This window comes from Macaca mulatta, chromosome 13 (assembly GCF_049350105.2).
Source record: "Macaca mulatta isolate MMU2019108-1 chromosome 13, T2T-MMU8v2.0, whole genome shotgun sequence".
NCBI classification, from domain to species: domain Eukaryota; kingdom Metazoa; phylum Chordata; class Mammalia; order Primates; family Cercopithecidae; genus Macaca; species Macaca mulatta.
The window spans coordinates 60054810-60068168 of record NC_133418.1 but is presented as its reverse complement, the minus strand read 5'-3'; the positions used below and the strand labels follow the sequence as shown (position 1 = coordinate 60068168).

General features: G+C 42.3%; 1 protein-coding gene and 2 pseudogenes across 2 annotated transcripts in view; 2 read left to right on the top strand and 1 right to left on the bottom strand.

The window, feature by feature from the left end:
* The window catches only part of SERTAD2 (SERTA domain containing 2), a 124193-nt gene that overhangs the window by 31512 nt on the left and 79322 nt on the right, over positions 1-13359 (bottom strand). The gene's annotated exons all lie outside the window — the stretch shown is intronic.
* On the top strand, positions 1636-3319 carry LOC696597 (small ribosomal subunit protein eS10 pseudogene; annotated as a pseudogene).
* On the top strand, positions 12437-13160 carry LOC698530 (large ribosomal subunit protein uL1 pseudogene; annotated as a pseudogene). Its single transcript, XR_001439143.2, has one exon. The product of XR_001439143.2 is annotated as a large ribosomal subunit protein uL1 pseudogene (transcript).

Here is a 13359-nt window from a genome sequence, read left to right as displayed (position 1 = left end):
GTAAGTAGCTCAGGGCCAGGCACGATGGCTCATGCCTATAATCCCAGCACTTCAGGAGGCTGAGGCAGAAGGATTGCTTGAACCCTGCCTGGGCAACACGAAGAGACCCTGTCTCTACAAAAATTTTAAAAATTAGCTGAGCAGGCCAGGCGCGGTGGTTCACGCCTGTAATCCCAGCACTCTGGGAGGCCAAGGTGGGCGGATTACGGGGTCAGGGGTTCAAGACCAGCCTGGCCAACATAGTGAAACCCGATCTCTACTAAACATACAAAAAAAAAATTAGCCAGTCGTGGTGGTGGGCTCCTGTAATCCCAGCTACTCAGGAGGCTGAGGCAGGAGAATCACTTGAACCTGGGAGGCGGAGGCTGCAGTAAGCTGAGATTGCACCACCACACTCCAGACTGGGCAACAGAGCGAGACTCCATCTCAAAAAAAAAACAAAGAAAATAGAAAAAAAACCCCGAACATTTAGCTGAGCATAGTGGTCCCAGCTTCTCAGGAGGCTGAGATGGGAGGATTGCTTGAGTCCAGGAGGTCAAGGCTGCAGTGAGCTATGTTGGTACTACTGCACTCCAGCCTGGGTGACAGAGCAAGACTGTCTCAAAAAAATTACAAATAAATAGCTCAGGGCCACCTGATTACCTGTATGAAAAATAAATTAGGTGCCTAATATTTACAAAAAAACATATTTCAGGTAGACTAAAATCTAAATATGTAAAACAAAATTTTAAACTTTCGGGAGAGAATATATGAAAATACGTTTATGGCTTTAGGACAAGGAAAGTGTGCTGATTATAGTTCATCTGAGATTCATTCTCCACTTGCCTCTGCTTGGCTCCATGCCTTGAAATGCTGACATCTAGGGACCACCTCACCCAAGTTCCTTTGCTCACTAGCTTCCAATTGGATTCAGACAAGGAAGGTACCAGAAGGAGTTCAATGGGTCAGAAGGTGGAGAAGCTGGGGTACTTCTTCCCTGCTCCTTCCTGCTTTGGGCCCTCACCTGCGAGTACCCACCCCTCCACAACTACAGCTTCTGCCAGGTGGCCCCTTCTCCAGGATGACAACTCCCTCTGGGTTCTAGCAACACCATTTCCTCCCCTTTCCCTTTTAGGCTTAAGGATAGTGACAGCTTCCTACAGTTATTTGTCTTCTGTGCCTCAACTTTTGTCACATCTCTGTAAAATGTCCCTTCACTAGTATCTCTTTAGTTGAAACATTTCAGTGGAATTCTGTTTCCTGCAGGGACTCTGACTACTTCAGAAACAAAACCCCCAATGAACAAACCATAAAGAAAAAGATCAATAGCTTTGATTACACTAAAGTTAAACATCTCTTACACAAAATACACTACAAACAAGTTAAAGGCAAGCTAAAGATTGTCAAATGATATACGTGATTCACAGAAATAGAATCAACAAAAGATGAGTATTCTGAATTAACGAAGAACTCCTCTGAATCAATCTTTTAAAAGACATATAAACCCAATAGAAAAATGGGTGAGGAAACTAAAATGTCCAGTGAACACAGGAATAGACACTCAACTTCATCAGTTAAAAAAAAAAAAAATGCAAAACAGGTTGTGTCAGTGGACATGCTGCTAATCCCAGCACTTGGGAGACTGAGATGGTAGGATACTTGAGGCCAGGAGTTCGAGACCAGTCTGGGCAACACAGCTAGACCCTCATGGCAACACAGCTAGACCCTCATTTCTACAAAAAAAGAAAAATGCAAATTATAAAGAGATATTTCATAGCTATCAAATTGACAAAAATAAAAGTTTTATATGTATACCAATATCAAATACTGATGATAGAAGGCAGATAAAAAGAAACTCTCATAAAACTTGTGGGTATATAATTTGGTATGACCACTTTGGAGATAATTAGGCATTTTCTTTGTTTGTTTGCTGTTTCTGCGACAGTCTTGCTCTGTTGCCCAGGCTGGAGTACAATGGTGCCAACATGGCTCACTGAAGCCTTGACCTCCCGGGCTCAAGCGATCCTCCCACTGAGACTCCCAAATAGCTGGGACCACAGGTACACATCATCATGCCCAGCTAACTTTTATGTGTTTTTGTAGAGATGGGGTCTCACTAGTTGGCCAGGCTGGTCTCGAACTCCAAGGTCTCAAGTAATCCTCCTGCCTCAGCCTCCCAAAGTGCTGGGATTATAAGCCTGAGCCACTATGCCCAGCCTAATTTGGCACTGTCTAGTAAAGTTGGAGATGCACACACCCTGCCACATACAGTCTTTCTCATACAGAAAAATAAGCTCTACAGAAAAAGATTAAAGTGACTGTTTCCTAAGTTCTCCCAAGGATGGTATAAAGTCAAAATCTGTGGTGTGCTAGCAAATGTTTAACAACCGGCTAGGGGGATAGGGAAGGAAGTTTTATTCGTAGCATTTGCTGATTTCTGTGATATCAGCATGGCTGATTTCAAGCCTCCCAACTGAACTCAAGAATTAGGAAGAGATTAGCACATTCATTTCTAGGAGTGGCTATCAATCTCCAGCTCCAGCTCAACATTTGAACTATTCCAGACTTACAGGACAGACGTTAACTCATTACCCTTCAAAGATACCTTAAGAGATTGGGGTTTAATTCTCTTGAGGAATTCTGGATGAGAAGGGCTAAGTCTAGAATCTAGAGAAACTCTTGTTTTTATCCCCATGGAGACATAGAAGAAGAATCTTCGTGGCAGTATTGCTTATAATAGCAAAATATTGTAAGTAATCTGAAAGATCATCAAGACGATACCCTTGAAAACTACAGTGGTTAAAAAGAACTAAAGATCTTTCCACAGCCACGGAGATGTTGATGCCTAAGAAGAACCGGGTTGCCGTTTATGAACTCCTTTTTAAGAAGGGAGTCACGGTGGCTAAGAAGGATGTCCACATGCCTAAGCACCCAGAGCTGGCAGACAAGAATGTGCCCAACCTTCATGTCTTGAAGGCCATGCAGTCTCTCAAGTCCTGAGGCTGCATGAAGGAACAGTTTGCCTGGAGACATTTCTACTGGTACCTTCATCTGCTCCCAGAGATTGTGCCTGCCACCCTACGCCACAGCCATCCAGAGGCTGGCAGGCCTCGGCCTAAAGGTCTAGCAGGTGAGCAACCTGCAAGACTCATGAGAGGGGAAGCCTACAGAGATACCTACAGATGGAGTGCTGTGCCCCCTGATGCCAACAAGAAAGCCAAGGCTGGGGCTGGGTCAGCAACCGAATTCCAGTTTAGAGGCGGGTTTGGTTGTGGACGTAGTCAGCCACCTCAGTAAAATCGGAGAGGATTATTTTGCATTGAATAAACTTACAGCCAAAAAAACTTAAAATAAAAAAACAAAAGAACTAAGGGTACCATGTATCGTGTGTTGATCTCAAAATATAAAGTTATATCTCAAAAACAAATACTGACTAAAATAAAGCAAGTTATAAAATATATACACCATTTATATAAAATATTTTTAAACATGCAAAACACTGTATATATATAGGTACATACGTATGCAATTATAGAAAATAGATTTAAAAATTCAAGAAAGTAGTTACCTCTGGTAATAGGAGGAGGGTAATAGAATCAGGGAGAGACACACAGGTGATGTCTTTTTAAAAAGTGTCAAAGTATCAAAAGCAAATAAATGTATTCTAATTATTTCATTGTTTCAGAATATAAGTTAAAGAAATACATTTTCTCTTCTTTCTTCCTTATGTTTCCCATGAAGTAGAACTGTGTAAGATTTTTTTCCTACAACTTCTAGCACCTGTTAATACTGGACAATATTTGTATTGCAAGCATTCATTTATTTCCCATTATTTCAGTAATAAACAATTTATTCTTCTCATTCGTTCTGATATATTATCCTTCTCGCTCTCTCTTAATATTAGACTGTAAAATCCAAAGATAATGCTAAATCAACCTAAAGTTCTTCAATAGGAAGCCCAGCTCATCACGCAAGTATAAGAGAATAAGTGGTTCAATGCCTGTTTTGGGTGTATTTCTTACCTGCCAGGAGAACTTCTATCATGCTAACAAGGATAAATCTTCCTCACAAAATATGGAAGGCTTCTTGTTACTTCCTTAAAATGACAAAGAACTCAGCACTAAAAAGTGAAATCTTGTTTTTTTTTTGTTTTTTTTTTTTTCTTAAAGCAAAAAATAGAAACACAGTTTCCCCATAAAGAATCTTTCACTAGGTGTTCAGGTGACCACCAAGTGCTACACGAAACGCATTGCAGCTCCTTCTTATGTCTCTTCTTATTGGGGATTTTGACCTTTGGGAACATGAGTTTCAGTGCATGTGTAGTGTGACTTTTTTTCAAAGAGATTGTCTTGAAATAAGCCTATGTTTTAAGTACACACTTTTCTGCAAGCTAGCAGGCATTCTGAAGCTAGGTGGTTCTAAATAAAGAACTCTAGTCAACAACAGGAAATAACTCCCACAGAAAAAAGGGGCAGAATACAAACTCTCACCAACTCTTGTACACAGCTCACAACGGCCTTTTGTTCCATGCACATTAAGCCTGAAATCTTTACTTTTCAGAACATGTTGGGGCCTTTGCAGAGCAATTAAACATTTCTTTTCCTTTTGCTGGTGTCCTTGCCTTCTTTCCTCTGAGGAAGTCAATCTTACAACTAACTGCTTACTATGAGATAGCAAATCAGAAAACAGAACAGTTTGTATTTCAACATCTTTTTTCTTAATGGAACTTCTCAAGATTAAAACACATTTTGGTGTAAAAACTCACTTTTCCACCTAATACACATGACACCATAGACAGACACACATATATGTACGAAAAGAGTAGGTTCGCGTGCAGTATAGGTTTCTAAATCTACCAACAAGGATGTATCACATTAACCCATAAACCTAGATTGATGGGTTATCAGCACTTTACCAGTGATCAGCAAATCAATACAACTAGAAGACAAATTTATATTCTCTTCAAATGTTCCCATCTTCAGTCTTTAGAAAAAGAGGAAGAACTATGTAGATCCCAAGCCAACCAAACAGAAAGACATTTGGATGGTAGTGTTTAAAGTCAACGTGACACCTATTAGAACAGACTGGTGGCATTCAACTACAACACAGCACAGGTGCTCCTGACAAGGGAATAAGACTGAGCAAAAAAGCTTCAATATGACTGAAGATTGGTATTTCTTCCCTCTCTTGTACATTCAGCCTTGCCCTTGCTACTGGCTCCTTGTTGCAATCAATATATTACAGATTCAATGCATTCTATCTTCACTTTTAAAACAGGAATCAATCCTCCCCATGTTTAATGCTGCAGGAATGCTGCTGGTAGCTACTTCTGTCTATCCACAACTTTATTTTTCCTCCTGCTTCCTCTGCCTACTGCAGAACAACTCTACTGCCCATCCCACAAACAGGCAACAGTGACCCCTAAATGGCATGGCCAATGGACACTTCTCAGTTCCTCATACTACTTAGCCTTTCTGTAGCATCTGACATTACTGACCACCTCAAAAGGTGTCCTTCAAGTTGAACTGTAGTCTCCTGGTTCTTGTCTCCTTGGCCACTTGTAGTTTCCTTTGTTGGTTCCTCTACCTCTGCCCTCCCTATAAACCTGTAGTTTTAAACTTCAACAACAACAACAACAAAAACTTCTGGCTGCAGAGAGGGCGAGAGAGGGGTAAAGTACTGTGGTGAGGGGCAGGATGGAGATGGCCATGGTTCATGGTCGGGTTGGGAGCAGACATGGGAATGGCTGATTAGGATATTAGAATCCTCAGAAAAATTTAGGAATGTAAGTGTTTTGAAAAACAATTTCCCAGTTAATAATCCCAGTTACATAGTTAACTATGCAAATATTAGTATTCCCTATGGTTTTGTCTTGCCTCTTTTCTCCTCTTATCCTAGAAACTCTCCCTAGGCAATCTCACCCATTCTCAGAGCTCCTATATGCTAATGACTCACAAATCATTAACTACATTCCAGACCTTTCTCTCTGAGCTCCAGATGTGACCTTTTTATACAGGAAGACCATGCAACCCAGTTTATAAGGGTCATTCCTGGTTTATGCTTGTTATCCTGGCATAATTATTAATAGCATTCTGTGTCAATTTCAAAAAGGTCCTGGTTTGAATGATAAAAGCATATAATTAACCTATTCATGTCCCATTGGCTATCAGACATCTCCACTGGGTATCATAAAGGCATCTCCAACTCACAGCACATCTAAAGTTGTCCTAATCATATTCTCCTTAAATTGCCCCCTACTTCCCAAATGCCTCAATATGGTTAAGGTACAACATCTACCTGGAGTCTCCGCTGGAAATCTCAGATTCAAAGCATCTTCCATCTCTCTTACCCTCACATTCATCCAGACACAAAGCCCGGTCAGTCTTCTCTCTTATTTTCCATATATGTCCCATTTCTCCCACTGCTGCCCTAGTCAATACTCTAGTTATCCTTCACTTTGATTATGGTAACAATCTGTCTCCCAATTTCCAGTCTGGAATATTCTCCTCTACTCCATCCATATGACTTACTGTATGACAGGTAGCATGGTAGGTCTTAGAAATACAAAATGAACATGAGATGCTCCCACCCAGTTCAGGTGGAAGATTAACTCATCATTGTGATGCAATGGGTTATGTGGTGTAAGAGACATGCACAGGATGACAATGGACATGCAGGAGTGGCCGCAGAGCCTGGCCAGTGTGGAATGAGGCCAGGAAATGGATTTTAGGGTAAACAGGAATTAGTCAAGATCATTAGTCAAGGTCATTAAAGGCAGATGGAACAGGATGAGCAAAGATAGGGAGGTGAGAATTAGCATGTGATGTGGGTACAGATCTGAAGTGTAAATTTCAGGCAGGGAGTGGCAATACGTAACACTAGAGAGTTTGGCTGGGGCAGGTCTAGGAAGGTCTTGGAGGCTGTTAACACTGAGTGTAGCCTTTATGTTCTGAAGTCATTAAGAGATCTTCCATGGCAGAATGGCATGATGTGGTTTTCACTTTAGGAAGTTAACTCTCCATTTATTCTTGAACATGATTCTAAAATTTACTTAGACAAACCAACAAATGAAAAAATGAAATAAAAATTAAAAGAGGATATTAAAATATATTTAAAAACAATAATTAAGAGTTGGATTCTGGTGAAAGAAAAATATAAATGAATCTGAATTGAAACACTTGGAACAGACTTTAGTGAAAAGATTTAGTATACACTAACAACACATTCTTATAAGTGAGGTAAGGAAGGCATGTGCAATGAATGGTTTATTATTTAGGGAGGAAAAACTAACATTAGATCCTTGCCTCACACAATATGGTAAAACACCAGAGATTAAAGAATAACATTAAAAAACATAAGAGAACTAAAAGAAATTACAGATGAATAATTGATCTTAGAGGTAGATAAGACCTTTCCAAAAAGGCAAAAGAACTATGCAGCAAAAGAACTATAAAGCAAAAGAAGTATGAAGATAAAACTGACTACACTAACAAAAACTATATAACAAAAAGCACCATAAGCAAATTTTTTTTAAATGACAAACCAGGAGAAATAACAACAACACAGGTAACAAAGACTTAGTAACTTTATAACCTAAAGAAGTCTTATGAATCAATTAAAAAACCATCAATACTAAATAAGAAAACACTAAAACAAAATTTTATAAATAAGCAAAGGACCCAAACTCATCATTATCAAGGGGAGAAATGCATGAAAAAGCAATATAAATTTAAAAGAACTGTAATTTTTACATACTAAGCTGGCTAAAGTTGTTTTAAAGTTGGTAACAATGTGAGGGCACAGTGGACAGGTTGTCTCACAGTTCCTGATGTGAGTACACACTGATTTAACCTTGGGAAAGACAGGGTTTTGGTGATGTGTATCAAGAACCTTTTAAAATTTCTATATCCTGTAATGTGGTCATTTCATTTCTAGAAATTTGCCCCGTAGACCTAATCAGAACCGTGCATGAAGAATGTATTCATTCAACATTTATTTATTTATCTATTTATTTATTTGAGACAGGGTCTTATTCTAACTCCCAGGCTGGAGTGCAGTGCCATGATCAAGCTCACTGAAGCCTCAACCTCCTGGGCTCAAGCAATCTACTCGCTTCGGCTTCCCAAAGTGCCAGGATTATAGGTGTGAGCCATCACGTCCAGCCCAACAAAACTTTATTGAATGCTTACTATGTCCTAGCATTTTTTTTTTCTTTTGAGACAGAGTTTCACTCTTGTCACCCAGGCTGGAGTGCAATGGCACAATCTTGGCTCACTGTAGCCTCCACCTCCTGGGTTCAAGCAATCCTCCTGCCTCAACCTCCCGAGTAGCTGGCATTACAGGCATGCACCATCGTGCCCAGCAAATTTTTGTATTTTTAGTAGGGACGGAGTTTCACCATGTTGGCCAAGCTAGTCTCGAACTTCTGACCTCAGGTGATCCATACTCCTCGGCCTTCCAAAGTGCTGGGATTATAGGCATGAGCCACTGCACCTGGCCTAACTATATTCTAGTTTTAGGAGCTGGAATATGGCTGCAAACAAAACACAAAATCCGTTTTCACGGATTTTACATTCAGGATGGTGGGAGAAAGTGAAATAAATCCGTAAATTATATGGTATATTAGAAATTAACTGCTATGGGGAAAATAAAGCAGGAAAAGAGGATGGGGAATGTGTGCTTGGGTGTATATGTGTGGGGCAGGGCTATAATTTTAAAGAGGTGGTTGAATGTACCTTGATAAGAAAATGACATTTGAGGCCGGGTGCAGTGGCTCATGCCTGTAATCCCAGCACTTTGGGAGGCTGAGGCAGGCAGATCATGAGATCAGGAGATTGAGACCAGCCTGGCTAACATGGTGAAACCCCGTCTCTACTAAATATACAAAAAATCATCTGGGTGTGGTGGTGGGCACCTGTAATCCCAGCTACTTGGGAGGCTGAGGCATGAGAATAGCTTGAACCTGGAAGGCGGAGGTTGCAGTGGGCCGAGATCCAGCCACTGCACTCCAGCCTGGGCAACAGAGTGAGGCTCTATCTCAAAAAAAAAAAAAAAAAAAAAAAGGGAAATTACTCACTCCATGGAGTTGTAAAGATTAAATAAATTAGTGTTTTCTTTTTCCAAAATGACAGGAGCCATTTTATTATTTTAATTTTTTATATAGACAGGGGTCTCACTTTGTTGCCCAGACTGGTCTCAAACTCCTGGTTTTAAGCGATCTTCCTGCCTTGGGACTCCCAAAGTGCTGGGATTACAGGAGTGAGCCACCGGCCTGAGATAATTTTAAAAGGGACCTGACACTAAACAGCCATGTTGGAGGAGGGAGACAAAAGCCAGATGAAAGGTAAGTGTTGTTGGAGGGGTGCACGCGTTTCCCAGGAGGAGAAGGGACACAGAATAATGTTTTGAGATACCATATGAGGTTTCTTGCTGTCCAGCCTCCTGTGCAGCTGGAGATGGCCAGGTGCTGCAGTTCTGGCTAGTCAGGTGTAAGGGGAAGTCTGCTGGAAGTTCTGGGAAGGTATCTTCTTTCTGGTAGCCATCGGTGACCATGATGTAACAAGAATAAGGGTAAGGCCGGGTGCGGTGGCTCACACTCGTAATCCCAGCACTTTGGGAGGCCAAGGGCAGGAGGATCGCTTGAGCCCAGGAGTTCAAGACCAGCCTGGACAATATAGCGAGACCTCATCTCTACTAAAAATAACTTTTAAAAATTAGCCAGGAGCCGGGCGCGGTGGCTCACGCTTGTAATCCCAGTACTTTGGGAGGCCCAGGCGGGCGGATCACGAGGTCAGGAGATCGAGACCATCCTGGCTAACATGGTGAAAGCCCGTCTCTACTAAAAATACAAAAAATTAGCCGGGCATGGTGGTGCGTGCCTGTAGTCCCAGCTACTCGGAGGCTGAGGCAGGAAAATGGCGTGAACCCAGGAGGCGGAGCTTGCAGTGAGCCGAGATGGTGCCACTGCACTCCAGCCTGGGCAACAAAGTGAGACTCCGTCTCAAAAAAAAAAAAAAAAAAAATTAGCCAGGTGTGGTGGTGTGCACCTGTAGTCCCAGCTACTCGGGAGGTTGAGGTGGGAAGGTTGAGGAGGTACCAGGAGGTTGGGGCTGCAATGAGCTATCATCACACCACTGCCCTCCAACCTGGGTGACAGAGTGAGGCCCTGTCTCAAAAAAACAAACAAACAAAAAAAGGGGATAGGGTAGGTGACAGAGCGAAAACTTGTCTCAAAAAAAAGGGGATAGGGTAAAAGACCAACACATTGAGGGGAGTACAGCAGAGGTCCAGGTGGGGCCTGGGTCCTTGATGACACCCCAACCCCCAACCCTGCCATGCTGGGACCACCCACCTCTAGACACCTGAGGGAAACAGTAAATGGCCTTGTGATTATTTTGTAACTCTGTAGATACAGGCCAACAGGCCAAAAACCACAGGCCACTAAATCACCTAAGGACTAGTTTAAACACAGCTCCCTAAACCTCACCCACTCTACTCAAACTTTATCTCGGTGGGAGGGGCTTAAGGATCTGCATTTTATTTTATTTTATTTATTTATTTATTTATTTTTGAGACGGAGTCTCGCTCTGTCTCCCAGGCTGGAGTGCAGTGGCCGGATCGCAGCTCACTGCAAGCTCCACCTCCCAGGTTCACGCCATTCTCCTGCCTCAGCCTCCCGAGTAGCTGGGATTACAGGCACCCGCCACCTCGCCCGGCTAGTTTTTTGTATTTTTTAGTAGAGATGGGGTTTCACCGTGTTAGCCAGGATGGTCTCGATCGCCTGACCTCGTGATCCACCCGTTTCGGCCTCCCAAAGTGCTGGGATTACAGGCTTGAGCCACCGCGCCTGGCCAGGATCTGCATTTTATACTTCCCAGTTGTACTGGTTTCCTATTGTTGCTGTAACAAATTATAACTTAGTGGGTTAAAATGACACAAATTTATTCTCATATAGTTCTTGAGGTCAGAAGTCTAAAAATCAAGGTTTTTTGAGAGCTGCATTCTTCCAGAGGCTTCAGGGGAGGCCCTCTTTTCCAGCTTCTCGAGGCTGCCTTGCATTCATTCCTTGGCTTGTAACCCCTTCCTGCATCTTCAGAGCACATCATTCCAACCCTTGCTTCCGTCATCCCACCTTCTTCTGCATTTGATGCTCCTGCCCCACTCTTACAAGGACCCCTGTAATTACACGGAGCCCAGCCCGATAATGATGATCTCCCAATCTCAAGTACCTTAATTACATTTGCAAAGTCTCTTTTACCACATAAAGTAACATACAGGAAGCATTACTCTGACCACCACACCAGCTGATAGTGGAACCACTGAAAATCAGATTTAAGCCACTGTTTGTTGGGTTTTCTATAACCTGCAGGTGAAAACATCTTAATAAACCACTTACTGGTGATAAAAACTTTAACCTAGCAGTTCTCAGTGGGAGCAGAGGGGGGAGATGGGGGACAGAGAAAAAGGTCTGAGAAAGCTATGAACATTAGAATCATTTGGGACCTTTTTCCAAAATATATGTACCTGGGTCCTGCCCCAGACCCATGGAATTGGGATACCTTGGTATGTGTAGGTCAACAAACTTCCCTGGGAGATTCAGCTGCAATCCCTAGTTAAAATCTACTCAATAACCTCAAACTATGCCTTAGCTTTCTTATCTGTAAAATATTAAGATATGTCCTGCCCATCTCTCATGATTCTGTGGAGATCAAGGTAGGCAAAGTATACATAAGCACTTTGTAATTAATAAAGAGCTATATAAGAATAACTGGTGATTGGCCAGGCATGGTGGCTCACGCTTGTAATCCAGCACTTTAGGAGGCCAAAGTAGGAAGTCCGGAGTTCGAGGCCAGCCTGGCCAACATGGTGAAACCGCATCTCTACTAAAAATACAAATAATTAGTTGGGCATGGTGGAATATACCTGTAGTCCCAGCTACTCGGGAGGCTGAGGCAGGAGAATCATTTGAACCTGGGAGGCGGAGGTTGCAGTGAGCTGAGATCGGGCCACTGCACTCCAGTCTGGGTGACAGAGAGAGACTCCATCTCAAAAAAAACAAAAACAAAAACAAACAAACAAAAAAACCCCGTATAACTGGTGATTATTAGAGGAAAGTGATGCAGGCTGTTTTTAAATGTTGGTGTGTAAAACAATTCATCCAGAGAGAACTGGTTACTTGGAACTTATAAAATTGGCAAAAATAAATGCTTCAACAAAAATAAGATATAACAAAGCACATATACCAAACCTCATACATTAACATGTATTACCTAAGTGCCTATTTAATCTTAAAGATTAAAATATATCTGGCCTTTTTCCCAAACCACAGATTGTAAATGAAAATTTAGAAATTTAGAAGGGAGAAAGAATTAAAAGAGGCAAGTACATGATAGTAGAAAAAAGAAAAAGACAGCTAACAACGCGAATAGAAGGGAGGGATTATAAAAACATTGATTTGTCTTTTCCGGTTAGCACGGCGTAAGAAGCCATGAGCAGCAGTCTCTCGCGACACCCGGCGGTGCGGGAAGTCCTACACCGGAACCAGCGCAAGCGCCGGAAGTTCCTGGAGATGGTGGAGTTGCAGATCAGCTTGAAGAGCTATGACCCCCAGAAGGACAAGCGCTTCTCGGGCACCATCAGGCTTAAGTCCACTCCCCGCCCCAAGTTCTCTGTGTGTGTCCTGGGGGACCAGCAGCACTGTGACGAGGCCAAGGCTGTGGATATCCCCCACATGGACATTGAGGCGCTGAAAAAACTCAACAAGAATAAAAAACTGGTCAAGAAACTGGCCAAAAAATATGATGCGTTTTTGGCCTCAGAGTCTCTGATCAAGCAGATTCCACGAATCCTTGGCCCAGGCCTAAATAAGGCAGGAAAGTTTCCTTCCCTGCTCACACACAACGAAAACATGGTGGCCAAAGTGGATGAGGTGAAGTCCACAATCAAGTTCCAAATGAAGAAGGTGTTATGTCTGGCTGTAGCTGTTGGTCACATGAAGATGACAGACGATGAGCTTGTGTATAACATTCACCTGGCTGTCAACTTCTTGGTGTCATTGCTCAAGAAAAACTGGCAGAATGTCCGGGCCTTATATATCAAGAGCACCATGGGCAAGCCCCAGCGCCTATATTAAGGCACATTTGAATAAATTCTATTACCAGTCAAAAAAAAACACAACAAAACATTGATTTGGCTGGGCATGGTGGCTCACGCCTGTAATCCCAGCACTTTGGGAGGCAGAGGTGGGTGGACTGGTTGAGCCCAGGGGTTTGAGACCATCCCTGGGCAACATAGCAAGACCCCATCTCTTTTAATTAAAAACAAAAACCAAAATTGATTCAATTATTCAAAAAAGTTACTGATCTAGGACCATTTAAAGTA